We start from the raw sequence: 14141 nt of genomic DNA on the forward strand, positions 1-14141 counted from the left end.
AAAAATCAAAATTTTTGGCCGTTTGAAAGAAATTCGCGCGGAAAACTTCTCACCAGATTCCGGCCTTGAATCCGGCCAGTTTTTGGTTAGATAATCGGCTGGATTGCTGTTGGAATTTGAAAAAAAAGGAGGTTGGTCTCTGCCTCCAATCCGGCCAGAATCCGGCCGGATTGTGACGTGGCTTGTCCTGTTCCGACTTCGGTCGTTCGTTTTGAAGCTTATTTGCACGTACTCGTTCTCATCCAATGATTTTAAGGATAATGAACCGTTTTTACTCGAGATTTGTAACCCTATTGAGTCTCGATTTTCAAAAAAGAAACCTAGGATCGATTTTCGAGATATATTCTAATATCGTACTAGTGTACAACCTTCCTTATCATTGGAATTATCAGTAATATCCCATTATTAATTGCTCAGGCACACAAAAGGACCTTCAAGAGGATCCCACAGTGAACGCCTAAAGCTCCGAGTGACATTTCTTCCTCATTACTTATATTGGTGAATGTCAAGTGCATGTTTACTTGAACTCCTGTGAACTTGATACATGTCTACTTGTTACCAATGATTTAAGTTTTGAAAATGGAGTCGAGTGTGTACTTTATCGCACTCGTTCTCATTCGAAACTAATAATTTGTGAATGACTTGCTTGATATGTAATGAATGACCTGATGGATATGACATGGATACTATAATATTTCAAATGCTTGCTAAACATGAAATAGTATGCTATGGTTGCATACGTCGCTGGAGTGAATCTCCTCGACACCCAAATGTACATAGGAGACGCCCAAAGTCACAGGCCGACCTTGGACTCGAGCCGGCATGGGCTTGGTCGGGAACCTTGGCGAGCCATGAGATAAATAAGCTCGACCTAATGAGAGGTCTTGCTTGGCATACTCGTGGAGTATCGCCTCATAAATATCTTGCGGGCCCGGAAGATGTACGGTGGACAGAGGGAAGTAAGTGGTGATCTACGGAATGAAAATACCGACCCGATTGATGGAGTGTCATCGCGGGAAGGTATACGAATGACATCGGCAAAGCAAGTGGAATTTAGCTCCTGAGAGCTACCATATCCTTGAATTGTTTCTGTTTAAATTTCACTAGAATTGTTAATTTCATGTATATTCTCATTTGACCTATTGACTGGGCTTTTTACTTGGACTATTTACTTGCATGTGTGTTCTTGACTTCACGAGCGTTTTGCTCACCCTGTAGATTTGTTTTCCTTAACAGGAATGAGCTTGAAATGGGACTCGAAGGAGTTCCCCTTTTGATGCATTTTGTAATGAAATTTCGATGTATTTGACTAGGCATTATGACTATTGTTATTTTGAGATTTCAGATGTATTTTGGAAACCCGATGCAAGGATTGGATAATTGTTAAATATTATTAAGATTGAAAGCTTCCGCATCAATTGCCTTTCATTATTTGGTTGTGATGCTTAGTACTATATTAAGCTTGAATAGAAATTGCCTGAGTCCTGGCGAAAGTTAGGCAGGCGTCTCGCGAATACCCTTTGGTTCGGCTTAGGGAGATGTGGGGGCGTCACAGTGTAAGACTTTCCAAAAAGGGGAGAGTAAAGCCGTCAGAGAGTTCATTTGCTCCCCCAAATTTGAGGAAGACTTAGTCACTCTCAGTAGACCAACCTTCCAAACAACCTATAGTCTAGGGCCTTCTTCCTTTGTACTCAATAGTTTTTTGTATAAAATATTTCACATTTTAATGAAAATCTTTCAATGAATTCCTCACATTGCTGTCTTCTTTCAATGAATTCCTCATATTGCTAGCTTTTTTCAATGAATTTGTCATATTTTTGTAATATGTCTTGATATATCTTGCCCCCTAATGTACTTAGAAAATTTTTTAAAGTATACTAAGTTAAAAGCACATCGTCACCTATTTATTGGATAATTAAAAATTATCCAATTTAAATGACGAGTGTTCAAATACAATAAGAATTTAGGCCAAAAAAATATTTTTATTTCAAACACATAGAAAGTACAAAATCAAAGTTCCGATTACTTATTACTGGATAAAGAGTTTCAAATTAGTTGTGTGCCAGGGGTGCGGGATCTCTTCTCTACTGAGATGAGATAGTTTATAATATCCAACTTGTCTAGCCTCTATAATTGTGTACGGACCATCCTAATTAGGATCTAATTTATTAGTTGCATGTGTGTGGCTAATTAAATTTTTTTCTTAGGACAAGACCTCTTACCTTAAATCTCCTTTGCAGAACTTTAATGCTATAGTACTAAGCTACTTGTTCTTTATATTTTGCCATTCTTATTGTGGCTTACTCCCTCTTTTGCTCTATCATATCCAAGTTATATTTTATTTCTTTATTATTGACTTCTGAAATAAAATTCTGAGTCCTAGATAAGGGGACACCCACTTTTGTTGGTATAACTGGTCTTACCCCGAAAGTCAGTGCAAATGGAGTTCCCTGAGTTGTTGTCCTTTGAGTAGTTGTTTGATAGGCCCATAGGATGTTAGGCAATTCATCCAATCATTCCGATTGTACTTGCTTCATCTTGGTTTTCAACTTGTGCAAAACCGCCATATTCATATTTTTCACCTGCCCATTAACTAACGGATGTTCTACTAAAGTGAAATGCTATTTTACTTTCAACTCTTCATACCACTTCGTAAAGGGATTTTTCACAAACTACTTTCCATTATCCGATATCAGTACATATGGTATCCTAAAGCGACACATGTGAGAACTCGAGAATTTATAGGTATACCTTGAATTTATTTTATTTATTTTGTTATTAGAAATAATACATATATTCTACAATTGATTAAATTAAGTGTTTAATTTATTTTATTTATTTTGTTATTAGAAATAATACATATATTCTACAATTGATTAAATTAAGTGTTTAATTGATTTCTTATAAATTGAAAATAAAAAAATCCAAGAATGGTGTAGAAAAAATTCTTATAGGGGTATGTAAATTGGAACAAACTAAAGTTTGGGGCAATATTTGAAGTTGATAGAATAACAAATCCTTAACCAGTAAATAAACCAAAGCTAAAAGACCAATTTAACCCTAAAACTTCAGCAATCAACCATGCAACCAAGAGGACCGCCTTCTGGAATAGAACCGAAAGAAAAATGATAGGTTCTGCCAATGCATTTGGGCGGTGAATTGAGATAGCTGCCAGGAAGGAAATGTTACTAAGCCAGCTGAGTAAGCAATAACCAAATAGAGAGCAGCTTAAAAGAAACAAAAACTGGGCGGTGGCCGAAAGGTAACAATCTGATCTCCTTAATCAATAAGGCCGAGAGAGTTGAGAAGAAAAGTTGTCTTCCTTTCTTGCTTTCTTCCTAAAGCAGACTCGAGTGAGTGAGACGGAGTGTGAGGGAAAAGAAAGTGTAAGCTTCACCAACAGCTAACTATGCGAACGAAAACAGAAGGGAGGTCGAGTGAGGAGTTGTGATAGCAAACTTGAGCAGCCTGCAACATCGAACTTTAAGGGAACAGGTAAGAGCTATAACCACTCTCTGTTTAGTTGATTTAATCCGTTAAACATAAGCCTTATACGTTGAATTTAGCTAGAGGCTTAGTTCTGGTTCAAGAAAATGTTTTGCAGAATTTGTAACTAAGAGCAGAAATGAGCTATGGTTTTGTTTAGTTCTTGAATTTAGTCTAACATTTGTTAAGGACAACCTGTAACCGAAGAGATGTTCCCTGCATGCTAACTGGAACCTGAGATTGAAGGGGGATCCTAAGGAACTAACAAATGATACCTTGTTGCAATACGCATGTGAAAGCATGCAAATCTGATGCATGCTGCTATGCACCAGATTACATGCATCAGATTTGCAGCTAGCTGCAGAAACGAAGCAGAACTCAGTTTTTTTTCCTTTGAACCCTGGTCATGAACTACCTTGTTTAGCTTAGAGTAACCCGCAGTAGGTTAAGTGTCCTCTGCATAAATGATTGAGACCAAAACTCAGGAACCTTAACTAGTTGATGCAACCTGCTGTGAATCCGAGAGGGAGGAAATTAACCTTGGAAAGAAAAGCTGCAAACCCTTAAACTTCTAAACTAACTTACAGAGTTGAACCTGTTATAATGCCTCTAAACCTCCACCAGAAAGACAGAAATGAGTAGGAACTAAACTGATTGTTGAAGGCAGAATAAGTCTAGTGATGGCAGGTAACTTGTCCGAAAGAATGAAGCAGAATATGCTTTTGATCGGCCATATTTTACCTTGAAAATGTGAGAATTGGGTGTTGATGTCATCATAAGAAATGTAGGTGTAGGTCCATATCTTAGTTTCGAAACATTATAAAATTTACCTCAATCCGATAAGTATAGCTCCAGTTATGATCAAAACACCAGAGGTTGGCAAAGCTACCTTTCTCGTTGCCTTTCTCTTGTTTTTCCAAATGCATTCTACTTGATGCTGGCCGTGAGGAAACTTATTTTTTTAACAGCATTTCATCTAATTCCCAACCCTGTAAGCATTCATAAATGATAGTTAAGGTTGCTCTGAGATTTAACGACTATATCTAGTTCCACGAGTAGAGTTAAATTAAAGCAAATGAGAGGAAAACTCATGATAGTTATATATCTAAATTGGCTTCTAATCACTTAATATTGTCTTTACAAATATGTTAAAAACATAAAATTTGAGGGACGAGTGTAGTGGAATAAAATTTAATTTACAAATAACTTGGAGTTTAACTAATTTAAAAAAGGAACCAATGGAATATTCCTAAGCTTTAAACTTAGAATCTTGAGTAGAAAATGATTTAATCCTAATGTAAACATTTTTTAAATTATTAACTTGAAAAGTATGTATATTTCGTGATTTAAGATAATAAAGTCAATAAGTCTCGAAATAAATTGGGGAATAAATATTGCGTATATTTTATATTTTAAAGTCAAACCTAATTCAAATAATTTAAATAATAAGTGAACATATACAAATTATAAATTTATCATGAAATTATATATTTATCTCAGGAAGTAACTGTGAGCCAGGAGACAAGCCCGAGGCTCAAGAGTAAATTATTTGGATAATTGGTGAGTGTTTTCTGAATTTATGTGTTTAACTGTTTATGTGTGTCTAAGTGAAATTATGTGACAAATGTGCTTATCATGAATTATTACTAAATGATTCCTTGTGAAGTGTATCTCAATTGTTTCTCGTCTTCTAAGTCATGGGTGTACTTTATCGTACTCGGTTTAGTTGAGTTTGAAGGTCGATAATTGACTGAATGTTATTGTAAGTGTGCATGAATATAAGCCGTATATGTGCCTCGCTGCATCGGCTGAACTGGGCCCCAAAACCCTCTGTTCAACGGACTATTCGACCCAGCAAAGGGTTTGGTCGGGTAGGATGGTAGATTTGAGTAAATGTTTCGGTATACTCGAGTATTACCATGAGGTTGGGAGTTATTGAACTAATTATTGAATGTAGGGGATTGTTTGTTGTATTGAAGGACATAAGGAGGTGAATCAGCGGAATGTGCAATGATATTGAAATGAATGTACAATGATGGTGAAATGAGTGCCTCTTGATACTGAAATGAATGCTCAATGACCTTGAAGTGGCTCTAATGCGAGCACCATATCCTTTTGAAAGTGATTGTTTAGTGAAGTGCTTCCTCGATTGCTTAATGAAAGTGATTGTATAATAAAATGTGCACTACTTGCTTAATTGTACTGATTTAAGTGTTTATTAAATGTTGCATACTAGGCAAACCTCACTGAGGTTTAGCTCAGCCCTTTAGTTTTTTTTCCTTACAGGAGCTGGTGGTCAGGGAACGAACGAGGGATCTTAGGAGTTAACGTGAAGATTTTGTGATTGTTAATCCTTTAGTTTCATATTATGGTTGAAACTTTTGTATTGAACTTGGTATTGTAAAAGATTTGAGCGTTTGGTTTTCGTTATCAAAATATTATCTTTGAAGTTAATGTAAGTGAGTGAGCCCTGACGAGAGCCAGGCAGGCGATCCGCTAACTTTTAGGGTATATCTTAAAAGAAGGTGGAGCCCTCACAACACATGATATTCTTTCAAAAAAAATTTGAATTGTTCTCCCTGTTATAGAACTCAAGGGTTTGGTCTCTATCCAATTAGTAAAATAGTTTATGGTTACCACCAAGTATTCATAACCTCAAGAGCTCTAGGAAAGGATCTAAGTAGATCTATTCTCTATGGAGCAAAAGGCCAACAGCTTTGAATAAGGATTATATCCTAAGTAGGCTAATGATGAATTGATGTATGTATTTGGTAAGCTCTTCATTTCAACACCAGTTCAGAAGCATCTTTGAAGATTGTGGGCCTATAATAACCCATTAGCACACATGTCTTTGCTAACATTCTTGACCCAATGCGATTTTCACATATCCCTTCATAATTTTCTTGGAGTACATAATCTCCTTCTTTTGGGGTGATGCACCTTAACTGTGAAAATAAATAAGACTTCCTATAAAGAGTTTCTCGAAAGCAGACATACCTAGTAGTTCAGAGTTTTATTTATATGCTTTCTACTTATTTCTGGTAGCATTCTCGAGTTGAGGTATTCAATTATGGGTGACAACCATGAATCCGAGTTATAAATCGCTTGAACTTCTTGCTATTCATAACTATGCTATTTGACCACTTTTACTAAGATTTCTTTATTGAGATGTATAGAGGATGAAAAAGTTAATTTAGATAGAGCATTTGCCCTCTTGTTCTAGGAACGCAGAATTTGCTCCATCTCTACTTTCTCAAACATCATTACCATTTTCCAAACTCTTGCTGGGTACTTCTTAATCAGATCTTCCTTAGCCTCATAGTTCCCTTTTACTTGATTGACTATGAGTTGAGAATCACCATGAATCTTTAAGGAAGTCACTCCTACTTGCCAAACTAACTTCATTCCAAGCATTAGTGCCTCATACTCTACTTCATTATTGGATGCTTTAAAGTCAAACCTTAAAGCATATATCAGCTCTTCTCCTGTTGGACTGATCAACAGTAGCCCTGCTCTACATCCTTTCTTACAAGAGGACTCATCCATGAATAAAATTCATGCTGATCTAGTTTTATCCAAGCCATTTACTTCAATTTGAGATATAACTACTCCTTCAGTTATGAAATCGGCTAAAACTAGTGCTTTTATCGCTGTTCTTAACTTATAAGAGATATCATGCTTAGCTAATTCAATAGCCCATTTTGTCATCCTTCCTGATACCTTTGATTTTGTGAGTATTTGCTTAAGTGGTTGATCTGTTATGACTATTATCCTGAGAGATTGAATAAGGTTTGAGTTTTTTAGTTGCATGAACAAGATCCAAGACAAGCTTATCTACAGATATGTATACCACATCTTGACTCCATGAAATGCTGTACTAACATAATATACTGGTTTTTGAATACCTTGACTTTCTTGAACTAAGACAACATTGGTGGCTTCTTTGCACAAATATAAGTAGACGAGCAGGATTTCTCCCTGTTTTAGTGAGATAAGAGTGGGCAGCTCAACCAAATACCTGTTCAGCACTTCAAAGGCCTTCTGGCTGTCCTTAATCCATTCAAAATTGATACTTATTCTGAGTATTTTGAAGAAGGGAAGCTTTTGGGTATTCATAATTGATACCTAGATAGAGACTATTCAATGCTACCATCCTTCCCATGCACTTCTTTGACATTTTTTGAAAGAGTCATTTTGATGATAGCATTGAGTTTATTCGAATTAACTCATATTCCATCTTTGGATACCATGTATCCTAGGAATTTTCTAGACTTCGCCGCAAATATACAGTTTTTTGGGATTAAATGCATCCTGCTATCATGCAAGATCTCAAAAACCTCCCTTAAGTCAGGAATGAGCTGTTAAGTAGTTCAACTCTTTACGAATATGTCACCTACATAGACCTCCATGTTCTTGATGATTTGCTTTTGAAACATCTTGTTTACTAGCCTTTGTAGGTAGATCCAACATTTTTTAATCTAAACAGCTATAACAATATGTACCTCCTTTAATAAAAGAGGTCTTTTCCTTATCGCTTTCCTTCATTTCTATCTGGTGATAGCTCTTAAAAGTATTCAGAAAAATAATATCACATCCAATAATATAATCTACTAGCCTGCCCACCTGAGAAAGTGGGTAACAATTCTTTAGAAATGCCTTGTCCAGATTGGTGAAGTCTACACACATTCTCTAGGATTTGTCTTCTTTCTTCACCAATACTGGATTAGCTAGCCAGTTCGGATAGCATACCTCAGTTATGATCCGAGATTCTAAAAGTTTTTCTACCTCCTAATTAATGATCTCATTTCTTTCCAAGGCAAAATTTTGCTCCTTCAACTTTACTGGTTTAGCACTTAGGTCTGCATTTGGTTTATGGACAACCAGCTCTACTAGTATTCCGTAAACAGCTCCTTCAACTATTCCTTCTCATGCTAGAGTAGAGAAAACCCAATTTTAATCACCTGATCTTGTATTTTCTCTTCTAATGAAAATTCTTTTACAATGTCCTCAGTTCTGAGTTGATTTGCTTTTTCCTTGGGTATAAAGGAATCCAAATTGGTTGCTTGAGCCACCAATTTTTCTTTCCCTTTGAGGGTGGCTATATAACATGTCCTAACCACCTCAAGATCTCCATGAACCTCTGCTGTCCCATTGGAAGTCAGAAACTTCATGCTCAAATGTAAAGTTGAGGTATTGGCTTTTAAAGAGTTATGAGTAGATTAGCAAAGGAACATATTGTATGATGAAGGTCCTTTAGCAACCATGAAATTGACTGGAACAATTCGATATCTAGGGACTTTTCCATCAGTTACCATTAGAGTAATCATCTTTCAGGTTTTATAGGAGGGCTAAAATATCCTACCTATGGCCTTCTTACTGGAGTAAATTGCCTATCTTTTAACTTAAGGTTCTTGAAAGTTTTGTAATATGATACATCTACTATGCTTCCTGGATCTATAAACACTTATTTGAAATTATTAGTGATCACATCTAGATAATTGGCTCTTGATGGCTTGATGCCAATGAGACAAAATCCTCAGGTCCATATATGACTTCTCATATATGTTCAATTCATTGGGTAGAATTATCCTCTTCTAGTAGAGTTTCGTTTTTTTTTTGGGTTGAATGACTATTCTCACTAGTAGGTCCTCTAGCTATTGCATTGATGACTCGAACTAGATTTTGTGAATCAAGATCAAGTGAACGATCTCGAGGTGATCTCTGTTGATCTCGTTTGTCGTTTTCTCCTTTATCATTTTGATTGTTCGGACTATAATCTTTTCTTTCTCCCTAGGAAGCTTGGTTATTTTGAACGTACTCTTTCAAGTTTCTCATTTGATCAGCTCCTCTATTTCTTTTTTTTTTTAATCCTTGCATTTGTCAATGTCGTGACTGATATCCCTATGAAAAGTACAATAAAGGATTTTATTCCTTTATTTTTGGAACCAGACATCCTAGGAGACCTTCTTTCAATATCTTTTGCTTCCATTACTGCCAAGATTTGAGATCTTGGTATTGTTAAGGGCGTGAAATTCTTTTCCTGAGATGGACTCTTCCTTTTAGAAAGTTGGTCAAAAATGTTCCTCTTGATCTGCCCAACTTAAAGGTCAATGGTTCCATTCTTTCTTCATCTATCTTCAAAGTCTTTCTCAGATTCTTGTTTAAGACGAGTAGCCTTCTCGGCAGTTCCATCTACATGAGCTCTATTCAATAGTTCTTCCAATGTCATAGGTGGTTTCTTGGCAAATTTATAATATAACTCATTACTTCTCAAGCCATTTATAAATGCTACCATCATCACCTTATCATCTTTATCTCAGGTTTGGAGACTCATTATTAAAATTAGTCATATAATTCCTAATAGACTTATCATGCCTTTGTTTTATCACCATTAATGTGCTGCATTCTTGGAGTAAACTTTGGAAGAGACGAATTGTGCTACAAATTGCCTAGCTAGTTCAAGGAAAGACTTGACTAATCTTAGTGGTAATACTGGAACCAAAGCTGAGCCCTTTCCTTCAAGATCATAGGAAAGGTCTTGCAATGATTCTCATCTATAGTGCTTTGCAGTCATATATGAGTAAGAAACACAAACAGGTGATCCTCAAGATTTGTAGATGCATCATACATATCCATAGTAGGAATTTTAAATCTTTTTGGTGGAGGATATTCTTCAATTTCCTTGACAAAGGGAGAAAACTATGTAAAGATCTGCATATTGATTTGGCTGCAGGATTAGATCGAGTTCATCCTGAATTGGATCCTTAGGCATAGGGTATTCCAAATAACTTTTTATTAACCGAGCATGAGAGCAATGAGAGTAGTGCTTACTAGTTTTTGAGATAAAAATATGCTTCCTAAAGGGAGAGTAAACCCGTTTCCTCTTAGGGGGATGATCATCATCAGAGCTATTTTAGGACAACAAAGCTTGCCTTTCTATCATCTTTATCAGAGCTTTTGAATTTTACACCTCTTCTGCCTTATTTTTCCTTTCACCAGGTGGACAATATCATCAAATAAAGGGAAATTATTTGGTACAAAATTCATAATTTTCTCTTTCTTCTCCTCTAAAATCTAATAGTCATTGTTACCCTAAGTTTGCCCAGGGATGTCATGAGGTTCTTTGGGGTCACTTTAATTGGTATTGCCTATAGATTACTTGGAGGCTGTCTTTGTCATAAGGAAGTTATATTACTCCACTTCCCATAGAGAGCGCAAATTGTTGAAGCAGTATTTCCTTCCACTGAGTTGAACTAGATAGGTAAGAAGGGAGCTCAATCGTATAAAGGTAGAACTCTCTAAGAAACATACAAGGAAAGTACTAATTCATGAAGATCCTCGGGGTCAAGTCTCTAAGGCCACTCTGATTCTCAAGTCATTTTTTGACTTGAGGAGAAGAATATCCTCCTAATTAGGTGTTAGGTATCCCTATATATAGGTTTTCGTACAAGAGAGTGATAAGAGATTAAGACTAACAAGATAAAGAGACAAAGATTACCTCTTTTTGATTAGTTGAATAAGCATTAGTTCATATGATGATTTTCTTAAGATTAGGATAGTTATTATCACTAACCAACTCAGATCACCCTTATTTTAGGAAGTCAAAAACTTATCCTACCCCTAAAGTTTAAGTTCAAAGTCAACTCAGTTTATACCACACTAGGTTAGTTTTGGTGACCACATAGCATACATACAATGTATACCTCTTCAGTGTCTGAAATGGAAAAGTCAGACGCTGTTGTTTCTCTTCTTATGATTCTACTATTTCATGTGGGAATAGCAATAGCTGCTGGAAGTCAAGATGGATCAGAAGCGTGAGGATATGTTCAAATCAGGCCAAGTATGTTTCTGATGTTTTAAGTGCCCATTACATGTATTACTTGTCAATGTTGATATTGAGTTCTTGTGTATGTTTCAGAGGCTCACATGCTCTGGTGGTACTATAGAAGTCCAAACATGATTCAAGATCTCGAAAAGCTTTGGCCAATTATTCTTTGGCTGTAGGTAGGGCTACAAATGAGCCAAATCGAGTCAAATGTTGATTTAATTTTAGCAAGTTCGAGGTTGAAGTCGAGTTCGACGAGCTCTCAATACAAAGTTCGAAGTCAAACTTGACCTCAAATTTGAACCAAGTCGAGCTCGATCTCGAGTTTAAAAAATAAAAAAATTTATCTTATTTTTAAAAGAATGATTAAAATAGTAATTTTTCTTAATAAATAACAAAACATTATGGATATATATATATATATGTGTGTAATTTTATTATTTAAATTATATATATATATATATATATATATAATTGAGCCAACTCATGAGTTAACAAGTTGATTATCTTTGTGTTCAAGCTTGACTTAGTTAGTTCAAACTCGACTCAAGTTCGATATTGACTGGCCTCGAGTTGAATATTGATTCGAGTTACTCGTGATCAGTCATGAGTGGCTCTACTTGTATGTAGCCTTAGCTGCAAAGTAGACCTGTGAGTATCAGAATTCTCATAGGGTTCCCTCAAATTTCAATCTTGATTATTTTTATGATAAAACAATCTGTTTTTGTAGTGAAGGGAGCTTAGGTGTGGGAATTGGTAACTTTGAGGAGATTGGGCCTCTAGATGTTTTCCTAAAGCGAGGAAATTCAACATGGTTGCAGAAAGTTGATCTCCTGTTTGTGGTAGGTAATGGTTGGTACATTAATGTTAGTGAATTATCTCATTAATATGCGGCTTTTTCAAAAATCAATTTGGGATTTTCCTGGAGGGTTTTTTCTTGTATTTTCTTACCTGATTTTGTTTTCTAGTAATTGTGCATAGAATTATCTAGTTGGGACTGGTCATAGTTTTGTGGAAGACACGGAAGACACGACATTGTTTGTGAAAAGTGATTTTGAGGCAACAACTGACGAAACTACATTCTTGATCGAATTTTTCAAAGGGAACGAGATCCTTTAGAAGAGTCCTCTGTACATTGTAGGAGAGTTTTATGGAGGCAAATTTGCTATTAAGGCTTTATCTGCTTTAAAGGCTATTAAAGCTAGAAAATTGAAGCTAAATCTTGGACTTAAAAATTGAATTTAGAGCCCTAAAATTGAATATGGAGTACTTTTTTTCTTAAATCCCAAAGTATTGAGCTATTACCTTTATAAATATAAGTTGCATTAAGGGATAGTTGGATCTCACTAGAAGATTCTTCAGTTTGTAGTCAGTATTTTTTTCTTTACTTGTTCACTAGTGTCATGATTAGGGCAGCTGAATTGAGTCTTATATTGAAATGCAGTCTTCATGGGTCCTCTTATAAAAGATGTCTCGTTGCTTGACAGCAATGATTTGAAGAAATCAAACAGGTCTTCAATGTTTATGCTTTAAACTAGTAGTACATATTAGCATAATTCTCTAATCTAATCAAGCTCAAAGATTTTGGTTCTCTAATAAGTCTATATTGAATGTAGGATAGTTCTTCAAATTAAGAAGCAAATTGCAGCAGGTAAGCTTGCAGAGGCCACAGAAACATGGAAGGAATTGATAGCAGTCATTAGCCATTATAGTAATAATATGGTATGAATTCTTTTGACGTTTTTCCTAGCCTATCTAAACTTAAAGGTAATCACAATAAATTGGTAAATTTATGCTTGCCGATTTCATTTGTGTATAAATAGAGTATTTCTACAATTTCCTCTCAATTTTACATGAGGATGAGCCTTTATCATTATCAGCTGAATCCAAACTAAAACACAAAATTGCAGTAAGAAGGTACTCAGTATACCCTCAGAGATTGAGGTGCCCTTCCGAAGGTGATGGTAATGATGATAATGTTACCTAGATGAATGGTTATATTAGAAAGAAGTTAAGGACTATATCACTGAATGTCACGTGAGTTTTTCTCCTTAGAAAATTTTTTACTTCTCAGAGTTGGAGAAGTAATAATGGCTAGAACAGATGGGAAGGGCATTTTCAACTTGTTGCTAGAGCCATCAAAGGTGATTTCATTAGGATATGGATTAGGGAGGCAAATATATCAGCTTTTGTGTTTTAGTCGACAACGAAAAGTCGGGAAGTTTTCAGGAACTATATCAGTTTGTAATTTTGAATTATACCAAAAATGATTTTTTTCCCTCATTTGATCAGCATTCTTCAATCACATCTCAATTGAGATAAGACCAGCTTATCCAATTACATGCAGTAAATTCTCAAGCATTTGTTCAACTACTTTTTGCAGGTCGAAGAACTTTGAGCAAATGGAGTAAATGTTAATATCTAAACGAGCACATTTCTGCAATGGTGTAAGAAATATAGAGCAGGAATGATGCTTTATTTTCCATGCTATCAATTTGACTTTCTTTAGTTTGATTAGAATGTTATTTATTGTTGCTGGTAGCTTCATCTCATCTGTCCAACCAACGTATCCAATGCCCACATGGGTTGAAAAGCTCAAGTAGGAATTAATTAATCCCACAAGTAAATGAGAACCCAAATCCCCCTTTCTAAGAAAAACACTCTCTTATCAAAATCAGTGACTTTTTTCCTATTTCATTGGTGGGATGGGATCACATTTTTCTTGAATATGGATAGAACTCCTACGCATTTTGAAGATGACAAAGAGTATAAAGGGTTTCACCAAATCATACAGAAATTTACATTTCTACTGGATTCTTAATGCTGGCCA

General features: G+C 35.6%; 1 long non-coding RNA gene across 4 annotated transcripts; it reads left to right on the forward strand.

The window, feature by feature from the left end:
* Positions 1–3164: 3164 nt before the first annotated feature.
* Positions 3165–13858, forward strand: LOC113737533 (uncharacterized). Of its 4 annotated transcripts, XR_011816945.1 has the most exons (8): positions 3165–3495; positions 4987–5046; positions 5773–11326; positions 11405–11490; positions 12042–12153; positions 12756–12822; positions 12928–13033; positions 13695–13858. It is a non-coding gene; the product is annotated as an uncharacterized lncRNA (long non-coding RNA). The 4 variants fall into 4 exon arrangements; XR_011816933.1 differs by lacking the exon at positions 12756–12822; XR_011816949.1 differs by lacking the exons at positions 12756–12822; positions 12928–13033.
* Positions 13859–14141: the final 283 nt, after the last annotated feature.

Source organism: Coffea arabica, chromosome 1c (genome assembly GCF_036785885.1).
Source record: "Coffea arabica cultivar ET-39 chromosome 1c, Coffea Arabica ET-39 HiFi, whole genome shotgun sequence".
NCBI classification, from domain to species: Eukaryota; Viridiplantae; Streptophyta; class Magnoliopsida; order Gentianales; family Rubiaceae; genus Coffea; species Coffea arabica.